The sequence below is a fragment of the Macrobrachium rosenbergii genome, chromosome 41, assembly GCF_040412425.1.
Source record: "Macrobrachium rosenbergii isolate ZJJX-2024 chromosome 41, ASM4041242v1, whole genome shotgun sequence".
In the NCBI taxonomy this organism is placed as follows: domain Eukaryota; kingdom Metazoa; phylum Arthropoda; class Malacostraca; order Decapoda; family Palaemonidae; genus Macrobrachium; species Macrobrachium rosenbergii.
Window position 1 is genome coordinate 50505809 of NC_089781.1, and position 26139 is coordinate 50531947.

The following is a 26139-nucleotide window of genomic DNA, read 5'->3' on the forward strand; positions in this document are numbered from 1 at the left end:
TATTCCCTTATGGGAAGGTACCCCAGAGGGCACTTAAAGGAGTTGACACAACTGCCGTGAAAGCCTTGCGTGTCTGCCGAACAGTAGAACCGAGCCATGATGTCGATGAATGGTGACGACTTGATACGATTGGTATCAGTCCCAAAGAGCAATTTTCCATCTCTGAGAACGTAGCCATTAAGAAAGTAAAGGACAGTGTAGTACGAACTGATCAGGGTTATCAAGGAAGTCTCCCCTTTCATGATGAACAACATCTGAGTGTCAATTATCGTAATGCCATTGCGCAACTAAATACTTTAGAAATGAGATTTGATCGAGATCCTATCTACTGAACTGCTTACGAGCAAGTCCTTCAGACTTATCTCGAAGTGGGGTTCATAGAGGAAGTCCCCAACTCGAGAATAGAAGGCTATTGTCAGGGACCGCATGGCGATCCTACGGGCGCACGTGCATGTGAGTCAGCCATCAGACAAAACAAGACAATGAAGCATCCCGCTCTCTCTCTCCCTCCCGTGCGACAGCGGCGATCGTTTGAAGGAATGCAACTTACCATACAATATTCCTGTCTATTTCTCTCTAACCATTGCTGTCTCGAATCTCATATGTGGAATTTCCTGGCCTTTCCATTGATATATGTTTTATCATTGTACGTTTATTATGTCTCTCACAATCGCCATCTGCTTGTCTGTTGACAAGCACAGATGTCCAAAACATAATCTCTGTTTTGCCTTGTCTGTGTGTAGAAACTACATTGCGGCTCGCACCAGCCAATAACAACTTGGAAGATTCTGTACATTCATTCAGTAAGGAACCACCAATAAACTAGACAACACCCAGCCAGTATGTCACTCAATATCTTTCCTTACACTACTACATGCCTCATTTTGGTGTTAAGAAAGAGAGCTCTACTACCCTCCCTTAGGATCGTGTTTAATGCCTCCTCTAAGTTGAAGGGAGGAATCTCCTTGAATGATTGCTTGTATCCAGGTCCCAGTTTAGTCGAGTTGTTATACGACCTTTGTTAAAGTTTAGAGTAAATCCTTACATACTAACCACTGACATATCTAAAGTCTTCCATCGAGTCCTCCTTGATCTACAGGTACAAGGCACCGTCACAAGCGCCTACCTTTGCTTTCAGGGTCGTGGTATTTGGAATCACAACCAGTCTTTTCCTCCTTCAACAAGTCCTTCGGACTCATTTTAGGGTAGCCGTGAGTGCAGAGTTAATAAAATCGTTTTATGTTGACAATTATATTGCCTCCTATGCTACTGAGGGAGAAATGTGGGATAATTATTTAACTGATAAACAGCTTTTAGATGAAGCTAACATGCTGTAAAGTCCCCGCTGAGCGGGTTTTCTATGGTGACAACCCGTTTTCTTTGCCTCCACGATTCGGCACACCTGGATTGGTGGGTCATGTAGATCCAATCATTTAAACTGTGTATATAATTATTTACCTGTCTCCAATTAGTATATCATGTATTCCTCTTTCTCAGGTATCAGATTGTATTTCTGTCCATTTGTATAACTCAAAGTGTATTCATTCACTGTATTTATTGTTAATTGTTATCGACCTCAGGTCACCCTTGTTCTCATTGTATTCCATGGCGTGACGTCAGTCTGCCGCAGCAGTGCCGCTATATAAACCGCCTGGGTCACCAATAAAGTAGCAGTAACTTTATCCTGCTCGTTTCTTTTGCACCTCTTAAAATGCCATTGAGAGGGTGGGCGAGTAATAGCCTAGCCTTTGATCAACGAATAGGAGTTAAAGAGCCCACTGAGATTTCTGTCAGGAATGTTATGGGATAGGAGCAGTGATCAGATGTGCTTGAAACCCTTCAAAGGGGTGGGAGAATTGCCTAGTGACTGGGTTCCACAAACACAGGGTCCTTTCCTTGTTAGTATCGAATTTTGATCCGTTAGAAAAAAAAAGTATACCTTAGTTTAACCAGATCACTGAGCTGATTAACAGCTCTCTAGGGCTGGTCGAGGATTAGATTTACAAATCTGTGGGAGAAATGGCCTCACGTGGGAGGTGTTGTGGGAGGTCAAAATTTGTCTTAAATCTGTGGGAATTTTCATGGGAATTTATCACTTTTATGGGAGGACCAGCAGGATAAAAAAAATTTATATTAATCTGTGGGATATTTTTATGGGAATATCTCATTTTCATGGAATTTTTTGTGGAATTCCTAAAATTGCTGCTTTTTTGTTTATATACGGAAATAAGAATATATTAAATCATTATCAAATTATATATAGGCTAGATATAAAAAAATTCTTTTTCACCAAGCATTGGGAAAAGTATTTTGACAAGTCAAGTTCTGACTTTGGAGTTTTGCCTAACGCCATAGAAACCAAGAGTAATGATACGAGAGTGAGACAAGTCTAATATAGTCTTGTATGGAACAGGAATGAATGTTATCGAGTATTGACGATAGGCCAAGCAATTCTAATTGCGACAGCTTGCTGCCTGTCTCTTCCAGTATCAGAGGTGTCTGAGACATCGTTGTTGTCTCACTGTTTTTATATTTGTTACTTGTGATTGTCGTAATAAAGAATATAGTGATGAGTGACAAAAGACATACAGTAGGGTCAGAAGTATAGACCGATTTGATGAGGAAACAGACAAAAGGTTCAAAGGTAGGCTAATACGTTATTTCATAATGATAGGAATTATTTTTAGTACCTTAATTCGTGAAAAAGTTAACTTAGGGTTTATGGTATTTAAACGATTTACAGGGTAAATTATCAAATAAAGTTACCTAGAAACAGACATAAAATGAATTAGATTGTACCTAGTACACAGCTAGGCTATTTTACTAAGATGTAAAAGCAATGGAACGAATTCAGCCTATAATGGCCTGCTCCTACTTTAGGTTCAGATGCGAAAGCAGCTTTGGAATTTGGATTAATTTACCAATGTGTAGTGTGTTCTGTTAGTGGAAGATTGCTGATTTACGCCTAATTATTTTGATAAATCCCATATATATATATATATATATATATATATATATATATATATATATATATATATATATATATATATATATATATATATATAGGGGTCAATATATATATATATATATAACCATTAGCTCTTTGGTTCATTTTAGGTTGGCTGCAGTCTGTGCCTGGAGACACAACTAAAGCACGATGTAGGATTTGTGGATATACTTTTCAAGCCCACATGAAATCAATTCTTGGACATTCGTTAGGAAAGAAACATGTGACAAACATGAAAGCAGCTGGAGCTGGGAGTGAGAGCAGAGGCCAGCCATCAGTAGCTGATGCCTTGCGTCCTGTACAAAAGGATCCTGTAAAAGTAGCTGAGCTTCGTTTGGCAGTTTTCATTGCAGAGCATGCATCCATATTGTCTGTTGATCACTTAGGGGAACTTCTACCCAAATTAGATCAGAAGTCGGTTGTCCTCAAGGAGATAAAATTGCATCGTACAAAATGTACTCGTTTGCTGAAACATGTGATTGCCCCATCACTTGCTGGGATGCTAAGGGCTGATATTGGTGAACATTTTTTTAGCTTAATTGTGGATGAAAGCACCAATGAAGCTAATGTATCATGTTTAGCTATGACAATACGCTATTTTAGTTCTAGTAAGGGATCCTTGGTAGATACATTTTATAGGTTGGTACCAATTGAGAATGCAAAAGCTGAAACTCTCTACAAGTCTGTTAAGAGATGCTTATCTGAAGATGGCTTAGATGTAAAGAAAATGATAGGTTTAGGTACTGATGGTGCTAGTTCAATGGTTGGTCGAACCCATTCCTTTCTAAACTATTAAGAGATGAAAATCCAGAATTAACTTTGTTTAAGTGTGTTTGTCATTCTCTCCATCTTGCTGCCAGTAAGTCATCCGAATGTCTTCCCAGGATTTTGGATTTTATGGTTCGAGAAACTCATTCTTGGTTTTCTAATAGCCCCAAGAGAATGAAAGAGTATCGAGATATCTATAAAGTGTTAGAGAATAGTGTGCCAAAGAAAGTGCCAGGGATGGCTGCTACACGTTGGCTGGTAAGGTTAGAAGCAGTAAATGTAATTATTGAGCAATGGGATGCACTTAAACTGCATTTTGAATTGTCTGCTTCCAATGAACATTGTCACACAACTAGTTCTTTATTTGATGCTTACAAAGATGATCAAAATAAACTATATTTTCTTTTTGTTAGAAAGACCTTGAAGGAAATAGTTAGAGTTAATAAGATTTTCCAGTCACAAAATGCAGATGTCACCAAGATCACACAAGATCTTATTTCTATGTATCGCAACCTTATGCATATTGCAGTTAATCCAACGTATTTGTCAAAATGTTCTGATGAAAATCTTCCCAGTTTAAAGTTCTTGGACCATGTTTTACCTTGTGAAGCTATGAACTTTGGGTATGAGTTCCAAATTTTTGCCTCTGATTGTTTTTTGAATGATCATCAAATAAAGTATGTTAAGGAGAGATGCAGATCTTTTGTAATTGAACTCATAAACCAAGTTCAAATGCGTTTACCTGAAAATGTAAGTATTCTTCTAATGTTAAAGAATTTTCATCCATCAATTGCTACATCCCATGATAAAGAATCTATTGCCCCTGTTGCAGCTAAGTATGGGTCAACATTTAATGACTTAGATGAATTACAATATGAATGGAATGCAATTGGCATTCAGCAATGGCCTGAGAGTTGCTTGTGTAATGTTATTTCATTTTGGGAGAAGTCAGTGAGAGGAAAACTCGGCAGGAGAAGCAGTGTTTCCTAATGTATCAAGCCTTGCGCCTAGCATTATTAAGTTTGCCATTTTCAAATGCCTCTGTAGAGAGAGTTTTCTCTCAAATGAATATTCTTCATTCTAAGTTACGCAACCGCTTTCATGTCAGGTCTGTGGAGGTATTACTCCAACAAGGAGTGGCCTGGTACAACATTATGGCTCATGTAAGAATTTTGATCCTCCTCACGACATGATTAGAAACTTTTTTGCTAAAGGCTCGATAGATGAGGAGGAAGATGATGATGATGATGCTCTAGCTATTGAATTGTTCTTGTAGTTGGTATATGATATGGAAATAAGGGATAAGAATTTATCAGCCTTTTTTTTATTCTTATTGTAGGCCTATCTTAATCTGGCAATTTTTTATGCTAAGTAGAGTTTATATTATTCAATATAAACACTGATTCAATATTTTTCACTTTTGAGTATGTAGAATTGTAATCAATTTACTTGAAACTATTTTTTGGTTTATCCCCTTGAATTCATGTCCCCTTATTCATTTTATAAGAGTTTGTGATTTTAAAGCAAAAATTTTCAGTATTTTCTTTTATTATTTTGATATTTTGATTGTGCGTTTAATGCCAACAAGAAATAAATGATTAGTAATTTCCGTGGGAATTTTCATGGAATTTCTTTTCTTGTCGTGGGATTTGTGACCACATCAAAAAAAATGGGATACATGGGTGGTCTTGGCTCAACTTGGGAACCAAAACACACCACCACAGGTACAACCTTAGTTTAACCAGATCACTGAGGTCCCTAAAGTCATTAACAGCCCGCTGCACCTAGGGACTGGTCCGAAGGATTGGGATTTATTTGAGGACCGCCCAGAACCAACGGGTTACCGCAGCTGAACAAACCTATGGGAACCCCTCGTGGTGCCGGAACCACATTGTAACGAGAACGCCAATCCCCATCACTGCAGAGGCTCCTCTACGTCTTCATTGGCCGGTCGGAGAATCGAACGCGGGACAAAGCAACCACCTTCATGCCACAGCTGAACGATAACCCATTCTTCCAATGAGGAACTTTTCCACCACTAACTAAGCCCTTGGGGACCCTTCCGCATGCTGGAGCGGAACAGCAAGGCGTTCGGCTGGCACTCCCAGGCAAGAACGACTGGGTTTCCAAGAACCGGTAAAGGCCTCTTCCTGTCGGGATGGGATGATGCACCCCTTCTCAACCGCACTCCAGCAGCCCTCAGGCTATGAAATCTTGGAAGGGTGCAACCAGCAGCCTCACAGGGAGGCCCCTCCGTTATCTTCAGGAGCCGCGGACCCCTTCAGCGTCCCAGCAATAAGGGATTAGTCAGGCGTCCCTCGTTTTTGGGGAGTATTTGGGAAGTATCGGCGCCAGGATAAACTAACGCCATTGATTAGTCTGTAGCTTTTTTCTTTGGTGACTTCCCATTTTGTTAAGCTCAATTGATTCTAAAATGCCAGGTCACGCATTTTTAATCGTTTTTACTTTATTGTATTTATACGAATGTCACACATTGTATATCACATGTTTCTTCGGTTGCTGGCATCAAGACTGTATCCATACAAGTTGTATGTTTTGTATTGTAATTTAAACCTTGTTCCGGCCATATTATTGTTTATTGTTTCGACCAAATGGTCGACAGTCAATCCATTGTCTCTCAGCGGCCCGGCGTCAGGGTCTACAAGAACTGGATCTGTAATGTAAGTAACTTTTCCTGCTCGTTTCTTTTTGACAAGTTCAGCATAGCCTCCGGCTCTGAGGACACTTCCATAAGGCCAGTTGATTGACGGCGATGGTGCGGAGGTTAGGCAGAGGTCGCCTATGCTAGGGTGAGGATTTTCAATTCCCCAAGCTGTACTAGTTGATGCTTCGATTTATTGTGTTTTTACCCTACCTTACCTGGCATATAGGCTGCTACCTACAGTTTTGCTTCATCTTGCAGTTTTGTTCACGATGGCGACGACTACTCAGATTAAGATTGATCCTTTTAATTCTTCTCAGATAACCCTGGATCTTTGGCTTAGTTTATTAGAAGCTAATTTTAGTAATCCTGGAATTGAGGAAGATAAAAAAAAGAAAAATGTTTTGCTAGTGTCGATTGGAACTGATGTTTTTAGTGTACTGGGTAATTTGTGTGCTCCTGATTTACCCCATACAAAGACTTGTGATGCTTGTAGCTGTATTGAAATCACATTACATTATGAAACCTTCTTATCATCGTAGCCTAATAGCTTTTCAACAAAGAAAAAAAATAGGAGGGATGAGACAGTGAATAGTTTGTATGCTGACCTCAAGGCTTTAGCAAAAGATTGCAATTTGGTAATCATTTCGATTCAAGAGTCAGAGATCAGTTGTTTATGGCAGTGGACAATGAAGTATATTTTCCCAATTTAGTTGCTTTGAATATTGATCTCCAAGCTATGACCTCTAGTGCAGTTTTAGAAAGAATTTTGAACATGGAAAAAGCTTTTGTGGGTGAGAGGAACGAATCACAGCCACAGGTTAGTTCAGTGAGAAAAGAAAAGTCATCTTGTAAGCATTGTGGTTTTTCTCATGAGAGTATAGACTGTTGGTTTAAAGATCTGACTTGTAACATTTGTAAAAGGAAAGGTCATCTAAAAAGGGTGTGTAGAGAGGCAAACAAAGATTTGTCTCTTCATAGGCCTAGTAGTGTTAAACCTAGGTATAAGGCTTCCAATAGTAGGGCTGAAGGTAAGAAGGCTGTAAAAACTATTGATGATTATGAAGACAACAGTGATGATAGATTGTTAATGGTTAAAGGAAAGATTTTTGCTCTTAATTCTGATGAATTTTATTTCAGTATTAATCAGAATGTAGTTCCATTTGAGATTGACAGTGGCGCTGTTGTGTCTACTATAACCAAAGAGTGGGTACATAGGTTAAAACTAAATATGGAACAATGCAATAAAAAGCTAAGAGGTTATGATAATATGAAAATTGATGTCTTGGGCAAAGCGTTAGCTCCTGTACTTTATAATAGCACAAAGGTTTTCTCAGGTATTTTATGTTGTTGATTCTTGTAATACAAATTTGTGTGGTAAAGATTTAATGCAGCAAGTAGGTATTTATCTGGCTGGAATAGATGAAGGTACTAGAGTAATAAAGGTTGCTAATGTGAGTGCAGAAAAGCCGCTAGATAATTACTTGGTAGATTCAAGTAAACCTATTGCTGGTGTTTTGGCTAAGATTCATTTAAAGGGTAATGCTACCCCAAAGTTTATGAAAGCATGCACAGTTCCTTTTTATTACAAGAAAATGATTGAAGATGCCTTAGATAAGCTAGTAGCGGATGAAATGATGGAACCCATATCACATAGTGAATGGGCAGTTCCTATTGTACCTGTATTGAAAGAAAATAAGGTTGAAATGAGGATTTGTGGAGATTTTAAATTTTGAATAAACAAATTCATTGTGACAGGTACCCATTACCAAAGATAGAGGCAATTGTTATCTGTTGTTGGTAAGGAAAGTTTTTTCCAAAATTGATTTAAAGAATGCTTATCTTCAAATACCTGTTGATGAGAAAAAGTCAAGAGTACTTTAGTAATTAATACTCATAAAGGATTGTTTAAATATAAGCGTTTTACCTTTTGGCTTGTCCTCATCTCCTGGTATTTTCTAAAGGTTTATTTCTCAACTGTTGGCAAATGTGGAGGGTGTAGCTGCTTATTTAGATGATATTATTGTAAGTGGTGCTACCAAAAAGGAGCATGATCACCGATTAAGAAAGGTTTTGGAACTTTGCAAGCACATAATGTACAAATAAATAAGACTAAGACTGTTTTGGAGGCTGAATCTATTGAATATTTAGGATACCACATCTCAGGTGAAGGAGTCAAGCCATCTTCAAAGGGACTGAAAGCTATTTTAGATTGCCCATGTCCTACTTCTGTTGAAGAAGTTCAATCTTTTGTAGGTATGATTACTTACTATTGCAAGGTTGTAAAGAATTTTTCTTCTAAGCTAGCTCCCTTGTATGATTTGTTGAAGAAAAATGTAAAATTTAGATGGACTTCAGTACAGCAGAAGGCGTTTGAAGGCATTAAAAGAGATTTTTCCGAGTCCAAAGTGCTGACTAGTTTTGATGGGGATAGTCCTTTAATCATTGAAGTGGATGCGTCTCCTGTAGGTGTGGGGTGTGTTTTGTTACAAAAGGTTGGTGACCAAGAAAAAACAATTTATTTTGCAAGTAAAAAACTATCTAAAGCAGAAAGGAACTACTCTCAGTTAGATAAAGAAGGATTAGCTCTTATTTTTGCTGTGAAACGTTTTAGATATTTTTTGCTTGGCAGGAATTTTGTTGCTAGAACTGATCATAAACCATTACTGGAACTTTTGGAAGAGGGAAACAGATTCCATGTAATGCTAATTCTAGAATACAAAGATGGGCTTTGTTGTTATCTCAGTATGATTATGAATTAGTTCACAAACCTGGGAAGGAAAATGTAATTGCTGATGCCTTAAGCTGATTGCCACTGGATGATTTTCATTCTGGTACACCAGCTGAGTATGTTAAATTGGTTGAATTACTTGATTTTGATGACATCTCTTTTCAGGCAGTTAAACATTTCACCAATAAGGATGCTGTATTGTCTCAGTTGAAACATTGTTTGAAGCTGATGGTCAAAGGAACATAATATGTCACTTCTGGAATATGCCTCTGTAAAAGATGATTTATCTCTCCATAATGATGTAATATTGTTTAGAAATAGGGTTTTGATTCCTGTTGAGTTAAGATGTAAGGTTTTGAACCATTTGTATTGTGGGCATAATGGTATAAATGCTATGAAAGCTGAGGCAAGGAATTGGGTATGGTGGCCAAAGATAGACCAGGACATAGGAGAAGTCACAAAGAATTGTAGCATTTGTTTTAAGAATTTTACAAATCCTCGAGCTCCTACATTGCCTTGGCCTATTGTTGGTAAATCATGGTCTCGACTGCACATAGATTATGCAGGACCGATGGATGGTAAATATTTTTTGATAATAATTGTAGATTCTCATAGTAAATTTTTGGATATTCATTTTTCTAGTTCCACTACGTCAGCTGTTACCATTGGTCATTTGTTACCATGGTCATTTGAGGAAGACATTCTGTAATTTTGGTATACCTGATATCATTGTATCAGATAATGCTCCAAATTTTGTTTCTCAAGAGATGGAGGAGTTCTTGTGTAAAAATAGTATTTAAGCATGTAATACCAGCTCCTTATCATCCATCCTCCAATGGTCTGGCTGAAAGGGCGGTGAGAACATTCAAGGAGGGCCTGGGAAAATTTAAGAAGGAGATATTCAGACCAGAATTTGTAGATTTTTGTATAACTATAGGAGGACTGTGAATTCTTCCACGGTAAGGCCCCAGCAGAAATAATGTTCGGTAGGAATTTCAAAGGTACTGTTGAATCAGTTAAACTGAAAGACAAATCTTTAAGGAAAAAATGAGGGATGAAATTTTCCAGGAGGAAGGTAAATTGTATAAAGTCAATGATGCTGTGTTTGTTCGTAATTTTGGGAAAGGTTCACCATAGGTGGAAGGAAAGATTGTGGAAGTACTTAGGTTGAGAAATTATAAGGTGGAAGTACAGAGTTTTGTAATATTATTTGGACAAGACATGCAGATCAGATTATGCATAGATATATGGGTGACTTTAACCAATCCAATAAAGAAGTGTTATCCAATAATTCTAAGTCATCTGTAAATTTGAGTGATTCTAGTGCTTTCATTTCAGACACTAATGTACCATGTGATAATAGTGGGGCTGAAGAACCCATAGAAGTAACTGTAAATAATGATAGTGAATGTTCAGTACAGCCACCAATGTTAAGGCGATCCCGTCGAATAAGTAAACCTCCAGATCGACTTGATTTATAAATATATACAAATATGCTGTATTTATCATGTTTTGTTTTCATATTTGTAACATATTTTGGAAGAAGTAATGATTTATTTAATTGTCTGATGTTTTAAATTGGAATATTATTGCTTTTCTAGGGATAAGGGATGTAGAGTTTTAGATAAAAAAGGTAATCCTTTGTTAATTCTGATTCTATTCCTGCTGTGAACGTCTTTTGTTTTGAGTTCTCGGTTCCGGGTTGTGTTGTCATGCGGCCGGTGTGCTGGTCCTTGGCAGCAAGTTGTTGTAACGGATTCACAATAAACCTTGTATCCGTCCCTGTATTTAATTATGCTCTGTCCTAACACTAGCAAACTGAGAGTAACCCCTAGGAAACAAAAACGGTTGACCATACCCAAATTAGAGTTATTAGCCTTGTTATCTGGAATTAGGTTAGGTAGAAATTTGAAGCATTTATTAAAAGTCAGTACAGTTGTGATTTGGACCGACAGTAAGGCCTCCATGGCCTTGGTAAATAGCGAAGAGGAGAACAGGAATGTGTTAATAGCTAATAGAGTAGGAGAGGCTAACTCTCTTTTACAGGATTGTGGTATGATTCTGAAGCATGTGCCGACGAAAAGTAATCCAGCAGATCTTCTGTCCCGAGGGACCAGTATGAGAGAGCTAACAGACAGCCAGTTGTGGCACCGAGGACCTCAGTTTCTTTATGTTGAAGGTCCTGCTGATCCCCACAACTACTAGATGAAGCCTCGCTAAGCCAGGCTAATAAACAAGTTGTTGCCGCCCTCCGTGAACTACAGGAAGAAGTAGCCGTGATACAACCTGCAGACATCTGGCCTATAATGAGAGTATTGCTGAATTTAGTGTGTGCCCTGACTAAAAATATTTAGCCTATTCCCTCTCACCCGATACTTTGAAGGATTTAATTTACTTGTGCACTTGAACTCAGTTGAGAGTTTAATTTTTTTTTTAGTTATAATTTGACAATTTCTTTTACTTTATGACCCAGTGTGCATAGTGAAAAGTCTTATATAGATACAAATGAGATACTCAATTGGAATAAATTTGTTTTAGCCATGCAAAGGGTTTTTGACGAATTACTGAGCACGGTTAGACATTCACCATACGATTTCAGACCGTCGACACTCAGACGTAGCCGAATTTCAAGACTAAATTCCCACTCAGCTTTAGTGCAAGGAAATACTAACAATAATAACCCAACTATCCAGAACCAAAATAGTGTTAATCATTCTAATAATACTAACAGTAATAATAATAGTAACAATACTAATAATACTCGCACCTTACATTATCGCACTATGAATCAAGCAGCTGTAATAACAACAGCCACACACTACTGTGGGCCGGTGGATGATTCAAATCCTGACAAAAGTCGACTCGAATCTTATACAGTAAATCATTGGCTCGCAGACGCAGATAGTCGCTTAACTTCAGGGGAATAACAGATGAAAGAACTAAAATAAATGAAGCCTTGCTTCTCGTCAGCTCAGAACATGGGGACGCTCATAAAACTCTGAATTCCACAAGTTTTAGCAAACTTAATAACTAATGCAGAATTCAAAGAAATTTGTTCATCACTCTGGGAACCAGTAAATAAGACTGACAGTTTATATAGCATAACTAGATTCCTTAACCCGCAATATAAAACAATTGCTAATTTGTACACAAGCGTGGAAAATGCCATAGATAAAATAACAGAAGACTTAAAGAAAACAAGCATTACCATAGGAGATAAGACAGTTTGGAGATAGTGTCAGTAATTTAGTTGAGCTAAGACATGTTTTAAATTACTTGTCATTTGGAACAATATACAATGCCCTTGGAAAAGAGGGCTTTCCGAAAAATAAAAATTGATCCAAAGAAAGACAGCCTTCAAACATAGAAAACGACGAGAGAAGAAATACAAAAGAAAGAGATAAATCTCTCCAAAGAATTTGTAGGAACAACAGTAGCACAAAATGAAAGGAAAGGCAGAAATAATAATCCTACTAACATGAATAATAAGTACTATGATAATTCCAGAGAAGAAGGGAATAGACCAACTACCTTCCAAGGAAAATATGCCCAAAATACTAAAGGAAAATGGAATCCAAATTAGATCAAACAAAAAGTTGTCCTCCCAAACCTTATAAATATGGTCAAAACTCAAACACAAATAATTCAACCCAAGTGAACTATTCAGCTCAAGGAGCGAGACCAAAAACAGCCTGTGAAAACTGCGGGAATACAAATCATTTTACAAACGAGTGTAGAAAACCTGGAATCTGCACCGGTTGTAAGAAAGTAGGACATTTAACAAAGAATTGCTGGTTTAGAACACAAGACGGAAATAAAGAAATAGTTGAATTAAGCAGCAATCGCTCAACATTAAATAAGTCTTCCAGTCAAAGACAAATTCTCCCTACACATAAGACCACAAGAAAGTCCCTTCAAGAAGATAATCTAAAAGTAGAAGAATTAGCAAAAAGGGGAACTGAAAGTTCATCCACCTTATCCTATTTGCAGAGTAAAGAAGTTGTATTTTCCATGGACGAAGAAGAAATAATCAGAAAGGATTTACCTATCATTAAAGTTCCATAAATCACAAATTATGCACTGTGCTTATGGATTCAAGGCTATGTAAATTGATAAAACATACGTTAACAAAATACTTAGGCGTTAAAGAAACGCTAATTCAGGGTCAAAGCAGAATAATAAAAGAAGTAGCGGGTAAAAAGATTAAAATTTTAGGAAATGTGAACTTAGAAATAGATCTTCGTCACATATAAATCTGCTGAAAGTTTTATAGTTTTAGAAGAGATTTTTTCCCGCACAAGTGTTGTTCTCATTTAATTTAATGAAGAGATGTGGAATCATCCTGGACTGCAGAGAAGGAAGAATTAACCTGAAACAGGATAATAAAAGGGTCGTATGCGTTACGCTTGAAGAAGAAAAGTTTCACCCGAATCTGATCAATTTGTCTGAGACGACTTCGACAAGCGAGAAAGACATACATAAAATAAATTACCATCAAGAGAACAATCAAAATAAAATGGAAAAGAATAGAAAAGAGGAATTCCCACAATTACAGAATAGAAACCCAAGAAAATGTGCACATCCAAAAATTATATCCTCCAAAGAAAGAAATGACCCAGAAATTAATGGTGATCACCAAGGTTCTGAATATGACGAAAAACAAGGCGCCTGTACTGATAAATATACAGAGATCAATACCGATAGTTATAGCAATGTAATAATAAGTTCTGATAATGAAAGGAAATTACTAAATGAAGTATTGTTATTAAACAAAATGAATAAAGTAGGTATAAATGATGTAATAGCAGTAACTGAAGAAACTAGTGAAGATGCAGAACATTGTTACTTTGCAGAGATAGAAGATGAGGAAATATGTTGCGTAAGCACTGCTGATGATAATAAAATACACTTCATACTTAATAGACAAGTAACTTTGCATCCAAAGAGTTTAACAAAAATACATTTAAAGGGAAAGTAAAGAAATAGAAGTTAAATATGTTCTGTTATTAAATGAAGAATTGCCAGATTTTGTCAGAATGGATGATTCACTGGTCCACCTGAAGGGTAATACTTGTGAAGTTTATGTCCAAAACTACTCAGATAACAAACTAAAACTATATGCAGGCATTGTCTTTTGCAAATGAATACCTATTAACAATCCGTTACTAACACTGGAAGGAAAAGCATTTTTCTCTATAACTGGTCAAAGGTCTGAATTAAGCAAAGAAGTGAATAAAACAGATTTTCCAGAAAACAAGAATAAATTAATTCAGGTATTAGAAAATTACAGAGATGTAATAGCTATAGAAGGAGATAAATTAGGCAGAACAAATGTCCTACAACATAGAATTTTGTTAGATGATGGAGCAAATCCATTCTTTATCCTAATTACAGATTACCCATAAGCCAAAGACCCATAGTTGATAATTTGATAGAAGAAATGAAGAAAGATGGGGTAGTCATTCCTTCTAAATCTCCATATAATTCTCCATTGCTACTTGTTCCAAAGAAAGATGGAAATTGGAGACTTGTGATAGATTAAAAGTTAAATTCCAACACCATCCCAGATAGAATGCCAATGCCAGTGATTCAAGATATGTTAGCTCAATTAGGAGGTGCAAAAATATTTTCATCTTTAGATTTACTGAGTGGATAGGTACCTTTAGACGAAGAGTCAAACCATACACAGCCTTCAGCACACATAAAGAACACTTACAATTTGAAGTCATGCCATTTGGACTCACTTCGGCTCCTTTAACGTTTGTTAGATTAATGTTACAAATACTAGGAGATATAGAAAATGTTGCAGCTTAGATGATGTTATCATTTTTAGTAAAGATTTAGAAAGTCACCTTAAAACTTTAGAAATAGTCCTAGAAAGATTAAGAAGAGCAGGACTAAAAATCAAATTAAAGAAAACTTCTTAATAGAAGGTCATATAATTAGTGAAGATGGACTGCATGGCAAAACAAGATTAAATATTTACAAAATTTACAAATTTGAAAGCATTGAGACGATTCCTAGAATAGTAGGTTACTATAGACCTTTCATTAAGGGTTTTGCTACAATAGCCAAACCATTGAAGGTTTTATAGTTCTAGAAGACAGATTTTTCCCCGCACAGGTGTTGTTCTCATTTAATTTAATGAAGAGATGTGGAATCATCCTAGATTGCAGAGAAGGAAGAATTAACCTGAAACAAGATAATAAAAAGAGCGTATGCTTTACGCTTGAAGAAGAAAAGTTTCACCCAATTCTGATCAATTTGTCTGAGATGACTTCTACAAGCTAGAAAGACATACATAAAATAAATTATCATCAAGAGAACAATCAAAATAAAATGGAAAGGATTAAAAAAGAGGAATTCCCACAATTACAGACTAGAACCGGAAGATGTGCACATCCAGAAATTATATCCTCCAAAGAAAGAAATGACCCAGGAATAAATAAGGGTGATCTCCAAAGTTCTGAACCTGACGAAGAACAAGATGTCTATGATGATAAATATGCAGAGATAAATACAGATAGTTATAGCAATGTAGTAATAAGTTGTGATAGTGAAGGGGAATTATTAAATGAAGTACTGTTGCTAAATAAAATAAAGTAGATAAAATAAAGTAGATATAAATGATATAATAGCAGTAACTGAAGAAAGTAGTGTAGAAGCAGAACATTGTTACTTTGCAGAGATAAAAGATGAAGAAATATGTTGTGTAAGCACTGCTGATGATAATAAAGTACAATTCATACTAAGCAGACAGGTAATTTTGCATCCAAAGTGTTTAACAAAAATACATCTAAGGGGAAAAGAAGAGATAGAAGTCAAAGACGTTCTTTTACTAAATGAAGACTTACCAGAATTTGTCAGGGTGGATAATTCTTTAGTCCACATGAAGGGTGATACTTGTGAAGTTTATGTCCAAAACTACTCAGATAACAAACTAATACTATATGCAGGCATTGTCTTTTGCAAAGGAATACCTATTAACAATCCATTACTAACATTGAAAGAAAAAGCATTTTTCTCTGTAACTGGTCAAGGGTCTGAATTAAGCAAAGAAGTGAATAAAACAGATTTTCCAGAAAACAAAGATAGATTAACTCAGGTTTTAGAAAGATACAGAGATGTAATAGCTATAGAAGGAGATAAATTAGGTAGAACAAATGCCCTAAGACATAAAATTGTATTAGATGATGGAACAAAACTATTCTTTATTTCTAATTACAGGTTACCAATAACCCATAGTTGATAATTTGATAGAAGAAATGAAGAAAGATGGGGTAGTCATTCCTTCTAAATCTCCATATAATTCTCCATTACTATTTGTTCCAAAGAAAGATGGAAATTGGAGACTTGTGATAGATTATAGAAAGTTAAATTCCAACAACATCCCAGATAGAATGCCAATGCCAGTAATTCAAGATATGTTAGCTCAATTAGGAGGTGCAAGGATATTTTCATCTTTAGATTTACTTAGTGGATACTGGCAAGTACCTTTAGACGAAGAGTCAAAACCATACACAGCTTTCAGCACACATAAAGAACACTTGCAATTTGAAGTCATGCCATTTGGACTCACTTCGGCTCCTTTAACGTTTGTTAGATTAATGCTTCAAATACTAGGGGACATAGAAAATGTTGCAGTTTACTTAGATGATGTTATCATTTTTAGTAAAGATTTAGAAAGTCACCTCAAAACTTTAGAAATAGTCCTAGAAAGATTAAGAAGAGCAGGATTAAAAATCAAATTAAAGAAATTTCAGTTCTTAATGAAATCCTTGGAATACTTAGGATATGTAATTAGTGAAGATGGTCTGCGAATGCAAGCAGGCAAGATAAAAAGCAATAGTTGAATATCCAGCTCCTACAAATTTGAAAGCATTGAGACAATTCCTAGGAATGGTAGGCTACTATAGGCCTTTCATTAAGGGTTTTGCAACAATAGCCAAACCATTAACACAAATAACAAAGAAAGATGTCAAATATGAATGGAATAAAGAACAAGAGACAGCCTTCCAAACACTAAAGAGTAAAATGACCAAGAATCCTGTATTAGTCTACCCAGATTTCTCCAAAGACTTCTACTTAGCCTGTGAGGCCTCAAGTACCGGACTAGGGTCTGTATTATTACAAGAGGACAAAACAAGAATGAGAGCAGTATATTATGCCAGTAGAGTCTTAAATGCAGCAGAGAGAAATTATAGTACAATAGAAAGAGAATGTTTAACATTATACTGGGGTTTAAGGAAATTTAGTCACATAATCCCAGGACATAAAGTCAGTGTACTTACTGATCACAAACCAATTTGTGATTTGTTTAAGAAGAGAACTTTTACAAATAACATGAAGTTCAATAGATGGTTCATTAGTGTGTTAGAATTTGCTCCAGAATTCAGATATATCCCAGGGAAATTTATTACACTAGCAGATGCATTATCCAGATCCCAAGAAGAAACAAAGAAATGCATTACCACTAATACTTTTTGTTTTAGCTGTCAAGTAGTAGACTTACAGTAGACTTAGAAAGAGTATAGACACAACAAGGAAAGGATACAGAAATCAGACAGATAATAGGGCAGTTAATGACAGATGAATCTTTAAAACCTGATTTTGAATTGATAAATGGGTTATTGCACAAAAGTCCAACAGAGAAAATGGTTATTCTCGTCTATACATCCCAAAAACACTAATCAGAGAAGTTTTAGAACTAACCCACCCATATAAGTTAGCAGGACATCCAGGAATTAAAAAGACAAGCAAAATCATAACCAGAAATTATTTTTGGCCCCATTGTAGTGAAGATGCCAAGAACTTTGTACAAAATTGTGAAGTTTGTAATAGAAACAAGGGTAATGTAAATCCAAAGGCTCCGCTTGAAAAATATCCATCGGAACTTCAACCGTTCCAGTGCATGACTATGGATTTTTTTAGGTCCATTTCCTACCACTGTTAGAGGGAATAACCAAATAATAGTCTTTTTAGACTATCTAACAAGATATGTAGAGATTGTACCGGTAAGAAGTAGAGATGCAATCACAGTAGCAGAAGCTCTTAAATCTAGAATTATCACGAGACATTCATGTCCACAAGTTTTTCTTTCTGATAACGCAGCTGAATTTACTAGTGAACTTTTAAGAAAACTATGTGAATTTTATGAGATAAATAAATGTCAAATAACAGCATATAAAGCAAGTTCAAATGGAGCAGTAGAAAGAACAAATCGTAAAATAAAGGATATCCTGAAAACTTTAGTTAAACCTAATACAGAAGACTGGGATTTAGCTTTGGAAGACGTACAGTTTACTATAAACAATACTATAAATGAAACAGTAGGAGAATCACCACACTACTTGTTATATGGATACCAGAAGAGACTCCCAAATACGTTACTAGATGATGCCACACCACCCCGACATACTTATAATTATGATGACTATATTGCATGGAAAACTAGAAGTACTTATGAAACGATCAAATAGACGAGGACTAGACTTAAAGAGGCTCAAAGGATTCAAGCAAGGTACTATGACAAAAATACTGTACAGCTAAACCAGACATTGTAGTAGGTGCTCAGGTATATGTTCAGAATCATATTCCAGAAGGTCCTAATGTAAAAGTTTCTCCAAAATTTCATGGTCCTTATAAAGTATTAGAAGTGTTAAAATTAAATAAGCTAAAGATCATAAATGAGAGTGATCTAAAAGAAAGAATTGTTCATTGCAATCATGTGAAGGTAATAAAAACAGACGCTTGGTCCAACAAACAACTAGAAGAAATATTGAAAGAAAATAAGGAAGAACAGATAAACAAAATATATGAGCTAAGAAAAAGATAAATTTATGTAAAGTGTTGAACTGTCATATGTAAACTGTATTTGTAAAGATTAAAATACCTCATGTAAATAGAATATCTGATAAGGCTTATTCTTACAGATACAAACATGCGGCTCCTCTTGGTACTAGTAACACTGCTTTGTGTGTCATCTGAAGTGGTCATCCGATAGGGTGCACTTCTAGAGGAAAAGGGATCTGTGAAATTAATAAAGGATTTAGGAATTGTAAGTATAGATCTATCTTCAGTGCTTAGCAATGAAATGACGTTGAAAGATGTTCAAAAAGAACTGAAATTAATGATACAGAAAAGTGATAGTAACAGTGCATTACCATTGTTGGAAAAATTAGATAATGATATAGGAAATGTGTTAAATACAAGGTCCAAAAGATCCTCTTACCTTTTATAGGAACAGCACTTAATCAACTATTTGGAGTAGCAACTGAAGCTAATGTAGAAAAGAAAAGGCCTGAATAGATAAATTGGAACGTTGGGCAGCAACAAGAGGAATTGTGTTAAATAAAATTATAACTTCTCAAAACTTAAATGCCCAAGAGATAGAAAAGCTAAAGGTATTCATTAATAAGATCAATAAAAACATAACAAAAGAACTGAATGTGTTAGAAAACCAACACTTTCTGAGTAATTTCATAATGAATAGTGAAGTAATCTTGCAAGAACATAGAGACATGTTAAATGCCATTTTGTTAGCCTATAAGGGAACATTAAGCCCAACATTAATCACTCCTAAAGAATTAGAAAATATAATTAATGATTTTTTGGTATAGGGGCATTATACCAAGACCACCGAGAGACAAGGCCTGTTGCATATGACGTCATGACGTGATAACGTCGACCCTGGTAGTCCGAAGCTAGCAATTCCTTCTCTCTCGATCTTCCTTCCCTTACATCGTTTGAGTAGCCTACGAGCTTTTCTCGTGGTTCCGTTGTTTTATTTTTTAATTGGACCGTAAAACTTACAGGCCGTAATGAAGTAGCGTGCCACAGATATATCTTGTGTGTTTTATTGGACGAACTTACTATGGTAAGTAGGTAAACTCAACACTGTTTACTGCAACAAGTATTTGACTTTTGCCTCTGGATAACATGATGATATCTAGCGCTGAATAACCGTTCGGTTTCCAGTGCTTGGCTTCAAGCCTAAATTTCATTTTCCATTCCATTCCACAGGATAGCTTTGGACTGTAATATAGTCTGTATTAATTCATGACAGTGAAATTTTACGTCAGGAGTGCAAACAAACATACAGTTAGGTTTGTCCGATAAGGTAACATAAGTTAGGTGTGTGCAAGTATAGCCTACACCCAAGTATAGCATAAGAAAGCTGTAGCCTGAAAAAGGGATTTAGGTAGATGTTGTGAGCAGCAAGGTAAAGCGCAATGTAAAGAAAGACTGGTTTTAGCCTAGACTGAATTTTAGTAGGAATTCATATAAAGTAGACTTAACAGACTCTAATGGTAATTTTTCCTAAGACTCCAGCCAGCCATTTCGAAAGTTTTCCAGCTAGCCATTTTGCATGAAAACATTTTGGGTTTTTCATGCACAAATGGCTAGGAAACGATAGGGCACTAAAAGAACCTAAAAATACCAACCTAACGTAATCTATGGGTGTTTACTGGTTACAGTTTTCCCTTATAATCTATGGAGGGGGTGGGGGCTAGTATTGTCTTACCTTATAAATCTTAATTTGATTAATTATTTTCCTCTGTTATTAGGCATTTGCAAAGGTCATGCAGTGAGATGATATTTTTTGTTTTGATGTGTTTTACCAAGAAAAATATAAATTATAATGTGGGAGGTGGCTGGAGTCTTCCGAAAAATTACCGAATCTAACATAGGCTAGCCTACGTCAAACAATTCCCAATGTAGCCTGTGTCTCAGAACTCACATTGCAGGACTTAGCAAGAGCTTTGGAAATGGTACAGACATAGAAGTTATAGGTTCATCACAAGTGGATGTACAGTATAGTGATCAGGAAATAGGCAAGTTACCCTTGTCAGTAGTCAGAGGTAAGGGACAAACCTTATTGACCTATATTGGTTAAGGTGAATAAAATTAAACTGGCCTAGTATTCTAGGTTACAGGGTACAAAACAGAAGGGATGTCAATAACTAACCTAACCTCATGGCATTACTATGTTTTAATGCTCATATATACATGTACAGATATTAAAAGATCATCTTTCCTCTTCCACAGGTAACAGTTGAGTACAGATTAATTGAAATAGCATACTGTACAACACAATACCCTACCTACACAGTGAAGGCTAATTGCACAGTACATGCGTTTGTTCATGTTTCTGAAATACGGCACTAAGAGATTTAAAGATTCCTACAGAATTTCATGATACGACTATCATTGAGCAGATATTGAATAACTTGCAGAGAGCTGACAGTGCTGAGTGTATTTCTAAAACCTGCAATAGCATTGCTGTTATATAAGTAGTGATTTCATTTTTGGCAATAATTTTAGATGATCAGTCAATACTTGCTCTGCTGAAATTCATATTTGAACAACTACAGTTAATGACTGAATAAATTTGATTATTCATCAAACCTGGTAATATTGTCTTCTTTGTTTTGTAATTACCCCAGCGTCAGAACAAAATGACTCAATTTTCTGATGTACATTAAGAATAAATGTAAATCATTACTACCCAATGACAAAACAGTGGTACTGACGGTGGATGAAACTCACTTGAAACCATATTTTGATTATAAAGGCGGAAATTCAGTACGCTTGTTGAGATGTACCAGGAATAATTGGCTTGGCCAGAAAGATACAAATAAAACACTGAAGTTCCCACAGTTCTCCTTTGATGGAAATCATGTTAGAAAATGAAATTCATTATGCACCATTCAGCTCTGAAAAAACTTCATGAGATAGATGGTTTACTCTTGAAACATTATTATAAACTATCATGAAAAGCATTCTCCTCATCCACCTTTGAGAAACAAAGTGTTCGTTTAGCTTTACAAATAATCAGTGAGTATCTCATTCAAACTTTACTAACTCTTGGAAAAAATCAGTGTTTCCCTTCTTATTCAGAAGTTGCAGGTTATGTAAAAAAAATTTTTACATTACATTTGATGACAACAGTGAATGTAAAATCGCCATATAAAGGTCAAAGGTTGAACAATAAATATGCTGCTCTAATAAGGAATGAAGGTCATTGTACAGAAAAAAATAGCAAAATTAATAATATTGGCGTCTAACGTTTTATTGAATAATTATTGTTCCCAAGAAAATAACTATATCGTAGCTAACAAAAAGTTGAATAAAAGAGAAAGTTAAAAACTTTACCTAGCAAATAATAGCTGTATGGAAGAGATAGAATAAGAAGAGAAAGTTAGGAACTTCAACTACCAAATAATAGCTCTATGTAAAAGACAATAATTAAGTTATTTCATTCACATATAGTAGAGTAAACCAATGCACTGCCGTCTTGTAATTTGACTTGAAAACTATGTATAAACATTTTTTAATACAATATTAAACATGTTTGTACTTCGGTATATACTATATTGTAACTAAATAAATTGTTTTGGTTCAGTATTTTATATTAATCTCTTAACCTGTGTTTCGAGTTAATATTATTTGGTCTACACAAATTAGTGTAGACGAAAAAATTAAGGAAATTAACTTATTACCATGACTGGTAAACAACAAATTGTCAATGTTAGTGACGTTTTGTTTACATTTCTTGCGTCTCGCAAAGTAGTCAGTGCTAGCGACTCGGACTACCGTTGCTTACGTCACAAAACATCGAACAGGCCTTGTCTCTCGGTGGTCTCTGATTATACCCCTATGGTAAAGGATATTATGGTGTACTATAGTTTAATAACCACCAAGGTGGTTAAAGGTAAAATTATTTTATTGTTACCATTTAATCAGAAAGATGCAGATGTACTGATGTCCATACATCCTTTCCCCATATTGATAAAGGAAAATGTAATCACTTCAAATGTCAGCAACATCCATTTTGCCTTAGCAGAACATGGGTTAATGATGCCATTTATTACTGATGTTCAGTTAAAAGATTGCATAATTTTAAAGGAAAGGGAATACATCTGCAACCTGGATAACCTTTACGAAACTACTAATGCCTATCCTTGTGTTCAAGAAATAATTGAAAATAAAAATCAAGAAGAAAAAGTATGTACCCCATTATCCAAACACAGTTTTGTTTCCATCTTAGTAGAACAGTCAGTTTTTGTATTTTCACTAAATACTGTAACAGCCATAATCAACTGTCGTAATCTAAGTACTGAAATTAATTTCAGTAATGCTCACGCTTTTGACAAGTCTTGCAAGTTAGTTATTCCAAACAAAGTATATTATGAACCTCATGTTTTTACTGAAATAAACTACCAAAGGAAGATCCCATACATGAACTATTCTAAGAATATGAAAGAGTTTCACTTGTCTAAATTAGAATGAAAACAACTGAATGAGTTACCATTGGTAGATGAGTTTTTCTATTACAAAGAAAAGGTTTCACCAATTTTATCTCTGTTCAATTTGATCATAATATTACTTGTAATTGTGGTATTTGCAATTTTAGTCAAACATGTAGTGATTTCAAATATTGAGAAGATTATAAAAGAAATAAAAAGGGCCAAGGAAGAAGAATGATGTTCTTATAGACATCAATTGCAAATTTCTCTATGTGTTATTAATTTTCATTGTGTATTCACTATTGCAATTAACCATTTTACAATGTGATAATTCATTGTATATATATTTCTTTTAACTGATAACTCATTGTATAATGTATGAATTTTCTACAATATATTATTGATCTGATTTTTGACATTAGTACATTGACAATTTGTGCAGTATTTTGAAAGTGTTAGATTATGGGCAATCATATGAATACTTTATTTTGTGTGTAAGTCTACACTTGTTCATTGAACTATAATTTTGTTGTCACACTGAGGGCAGTGTGAGATAGGATGACTGAGTGGTGTTAGATAAATTAGATAGGGAGAATAGAAAGAAAGAGAGAGAGAAAACATAGGGACAATGAAGGAGAAAGAGAGAGAGAGAACAACAATTAAGCCTGGGTTGTTTTCACATTAAGTATACCTTAGTTTTGCCAGACCACTGAGCTGATTAATAGCTCTCCTAGGGCTGGCCCGAAGGATTAGACTTATTTTACGTGGCTAAGAACCAATTGGTTACTTAGCAACGGGACCTACGGCTTATTGTGGAATCCGAACCACATTATAGCGAGAAATGAATTTCTATCACCAGAAATAAATTCCTCTAACTCTTCATCAGCTGGCTGCATTGAGAGACTAAGAAGTGCTGATTGATATAAAGCACCTTCCATGAACTCAAAACAGTGAGTGAGTATATAGCGCCTAGGGCCCTAAAACCGATCGTAAAATCTGGAAACGTGGCCTCGCGATTTAGCTTACTCAGGGATTACTCAGCACCTTGTCAGAAGCTAACGCCAGCCATCTCTATAACCCCGCCTTCAATAGGAGGCGTTTTCATGGAAATTCCATGAAATTGGGGGCTGGGCAAAATGATGTACTTCAACACCCTCCAATCAAACATTCTAGGGAGGGGTCTTTTACACCCCCTCCTAAGATCATTTCCAATCAAATCCTCCGAGGAGAGATTTGAACAACACCCACCAACATCCTTCCCAATCAACTGTTTGAAGGGAGGCCTTGCAGATTAATTCTTCCAATAGAACACTGGAAGGAGGTGGAGCTGCAGATGACAAGTAAACCCAGGGGTTCCAGAGAAATCAGAGCAGGAGAGCAGACCAGATTCGAGTTAACATCCACCAGGGAGAGTTATATCTCCTCTTGCTTTCGTGCTCCCCAAACAGACTGAATTGAACTGTCTAATAAAAGTGATTTTGTTTTCATAGCTGTAACTATAAGTTGTACTTAAATTGTAGTCAACTTTCGTCATTAAATCAAGACACTAAATTCTCGTCTCTATTACGCCTTTCTGAGAGATACCAGTACTTTAAGATAATTTCCCTTCAACAACAGCAGGTTCTGGAACAACAGACGACGGGAGACGCAGTGATGGTGGAATCGACACTTAGAAGAATCTTGCAGGTGAGAGGGAATAAAAATATTTTTAGTCGGGCACGACATTAGCATATTGATGGGTATTATGAAAATTGTGTTGAAATTTAAAAAAAATAATGCTAATCCATTTTTGAAGCTTGTTTATTTGGAACAAGGGCATTATTTGCTTTTATACCCTTTCCAAAATGTATAGATCTCTCTGGCGTGGTTGTCTGGGTCTTCGCAGGTAAGGCATATATGCCAAATGTATAACAACAACAGCGAGATAAAATCGTTTCTCCCATTACAGATATCAAATAAAAGCCTTTTTCGTTACGCAGAATTCCAAGTCTATTACATAGGTTCACGATTGATAATGTTTTTAACAATTACAAGAAACGGAATCAGAGTTTCTATCAATATGGCATCTCATTTTGGTGGTGTTAATCACACACGGATCCACGTGCGTTTAAATCCACGGGTAAGCAGCTTAGATTTTCTCTAGGAGCACTTTCGGTGGTCACGGTCATCACGGTATTATTATGTCTGGAGGCACTCGTTTCTACATATACCTTGATTTCTTAACATCGTAGGTAAAGAATAAATTGGGCAAGGAAATATGAAATAAAGCATAACAGTAAGTTTGGCAAGAGAAAATAAACATTCGTATACAGACAGATCTCTGTCTCTCTCTCTCTTTAAGAAGGTTGATGGGCGCAAATTTCTCTTGGAAAGGCAAGATGTAACTGTAGCTCGGTCAAGATTTTTGAGAGAGATGAAGCGTCGCAAGGAGTCAGGGCAGAAATTCGTGTATCTCGACGAAACTTGGGTCAATCAAAATTACACTGGGCTCAAGTGAAGTCTTATATGGCGAAAAAGAATACGTTCAAACTGGCAGACCTTAAAATTTTAGTGCAAGATGCATCGAACAATGTCACGGCGGAAAACTGGAAGAATGCAGCGAGCACGTAGAGAAAATTCAAAAAGAGGATGCACGGGAAGATGTGGCTGTAGACAAGTTGGTTGACAGTTTTGTCATCAACATAGCTGATAGCTCTGATGACTAGTTTTTCTGAATAAATTA

The 26139-nt window shown here is 35.9% G+C and overlaps 1 long non-coding RNA gene across 1 annotated transcript; it reads left to right on the forward strand.

Moving 5' to 3' along the window:
• The first annotated feature begins 19923 nt into the window (after positions 1–19923).
• LOC136826484 (uncharacterized) lies at positions 19924–22572 on the forward strand. The gene is made up of 2 exons (XR_010849627.1): positions 19924–20044; positions 21217–22572. It is a non-coding gene; the product is annotated as an uncharacterized lncRNA (long non-coding RNA).
• Positions 22573–26139: the final 3567 nt, after the last annotated feature.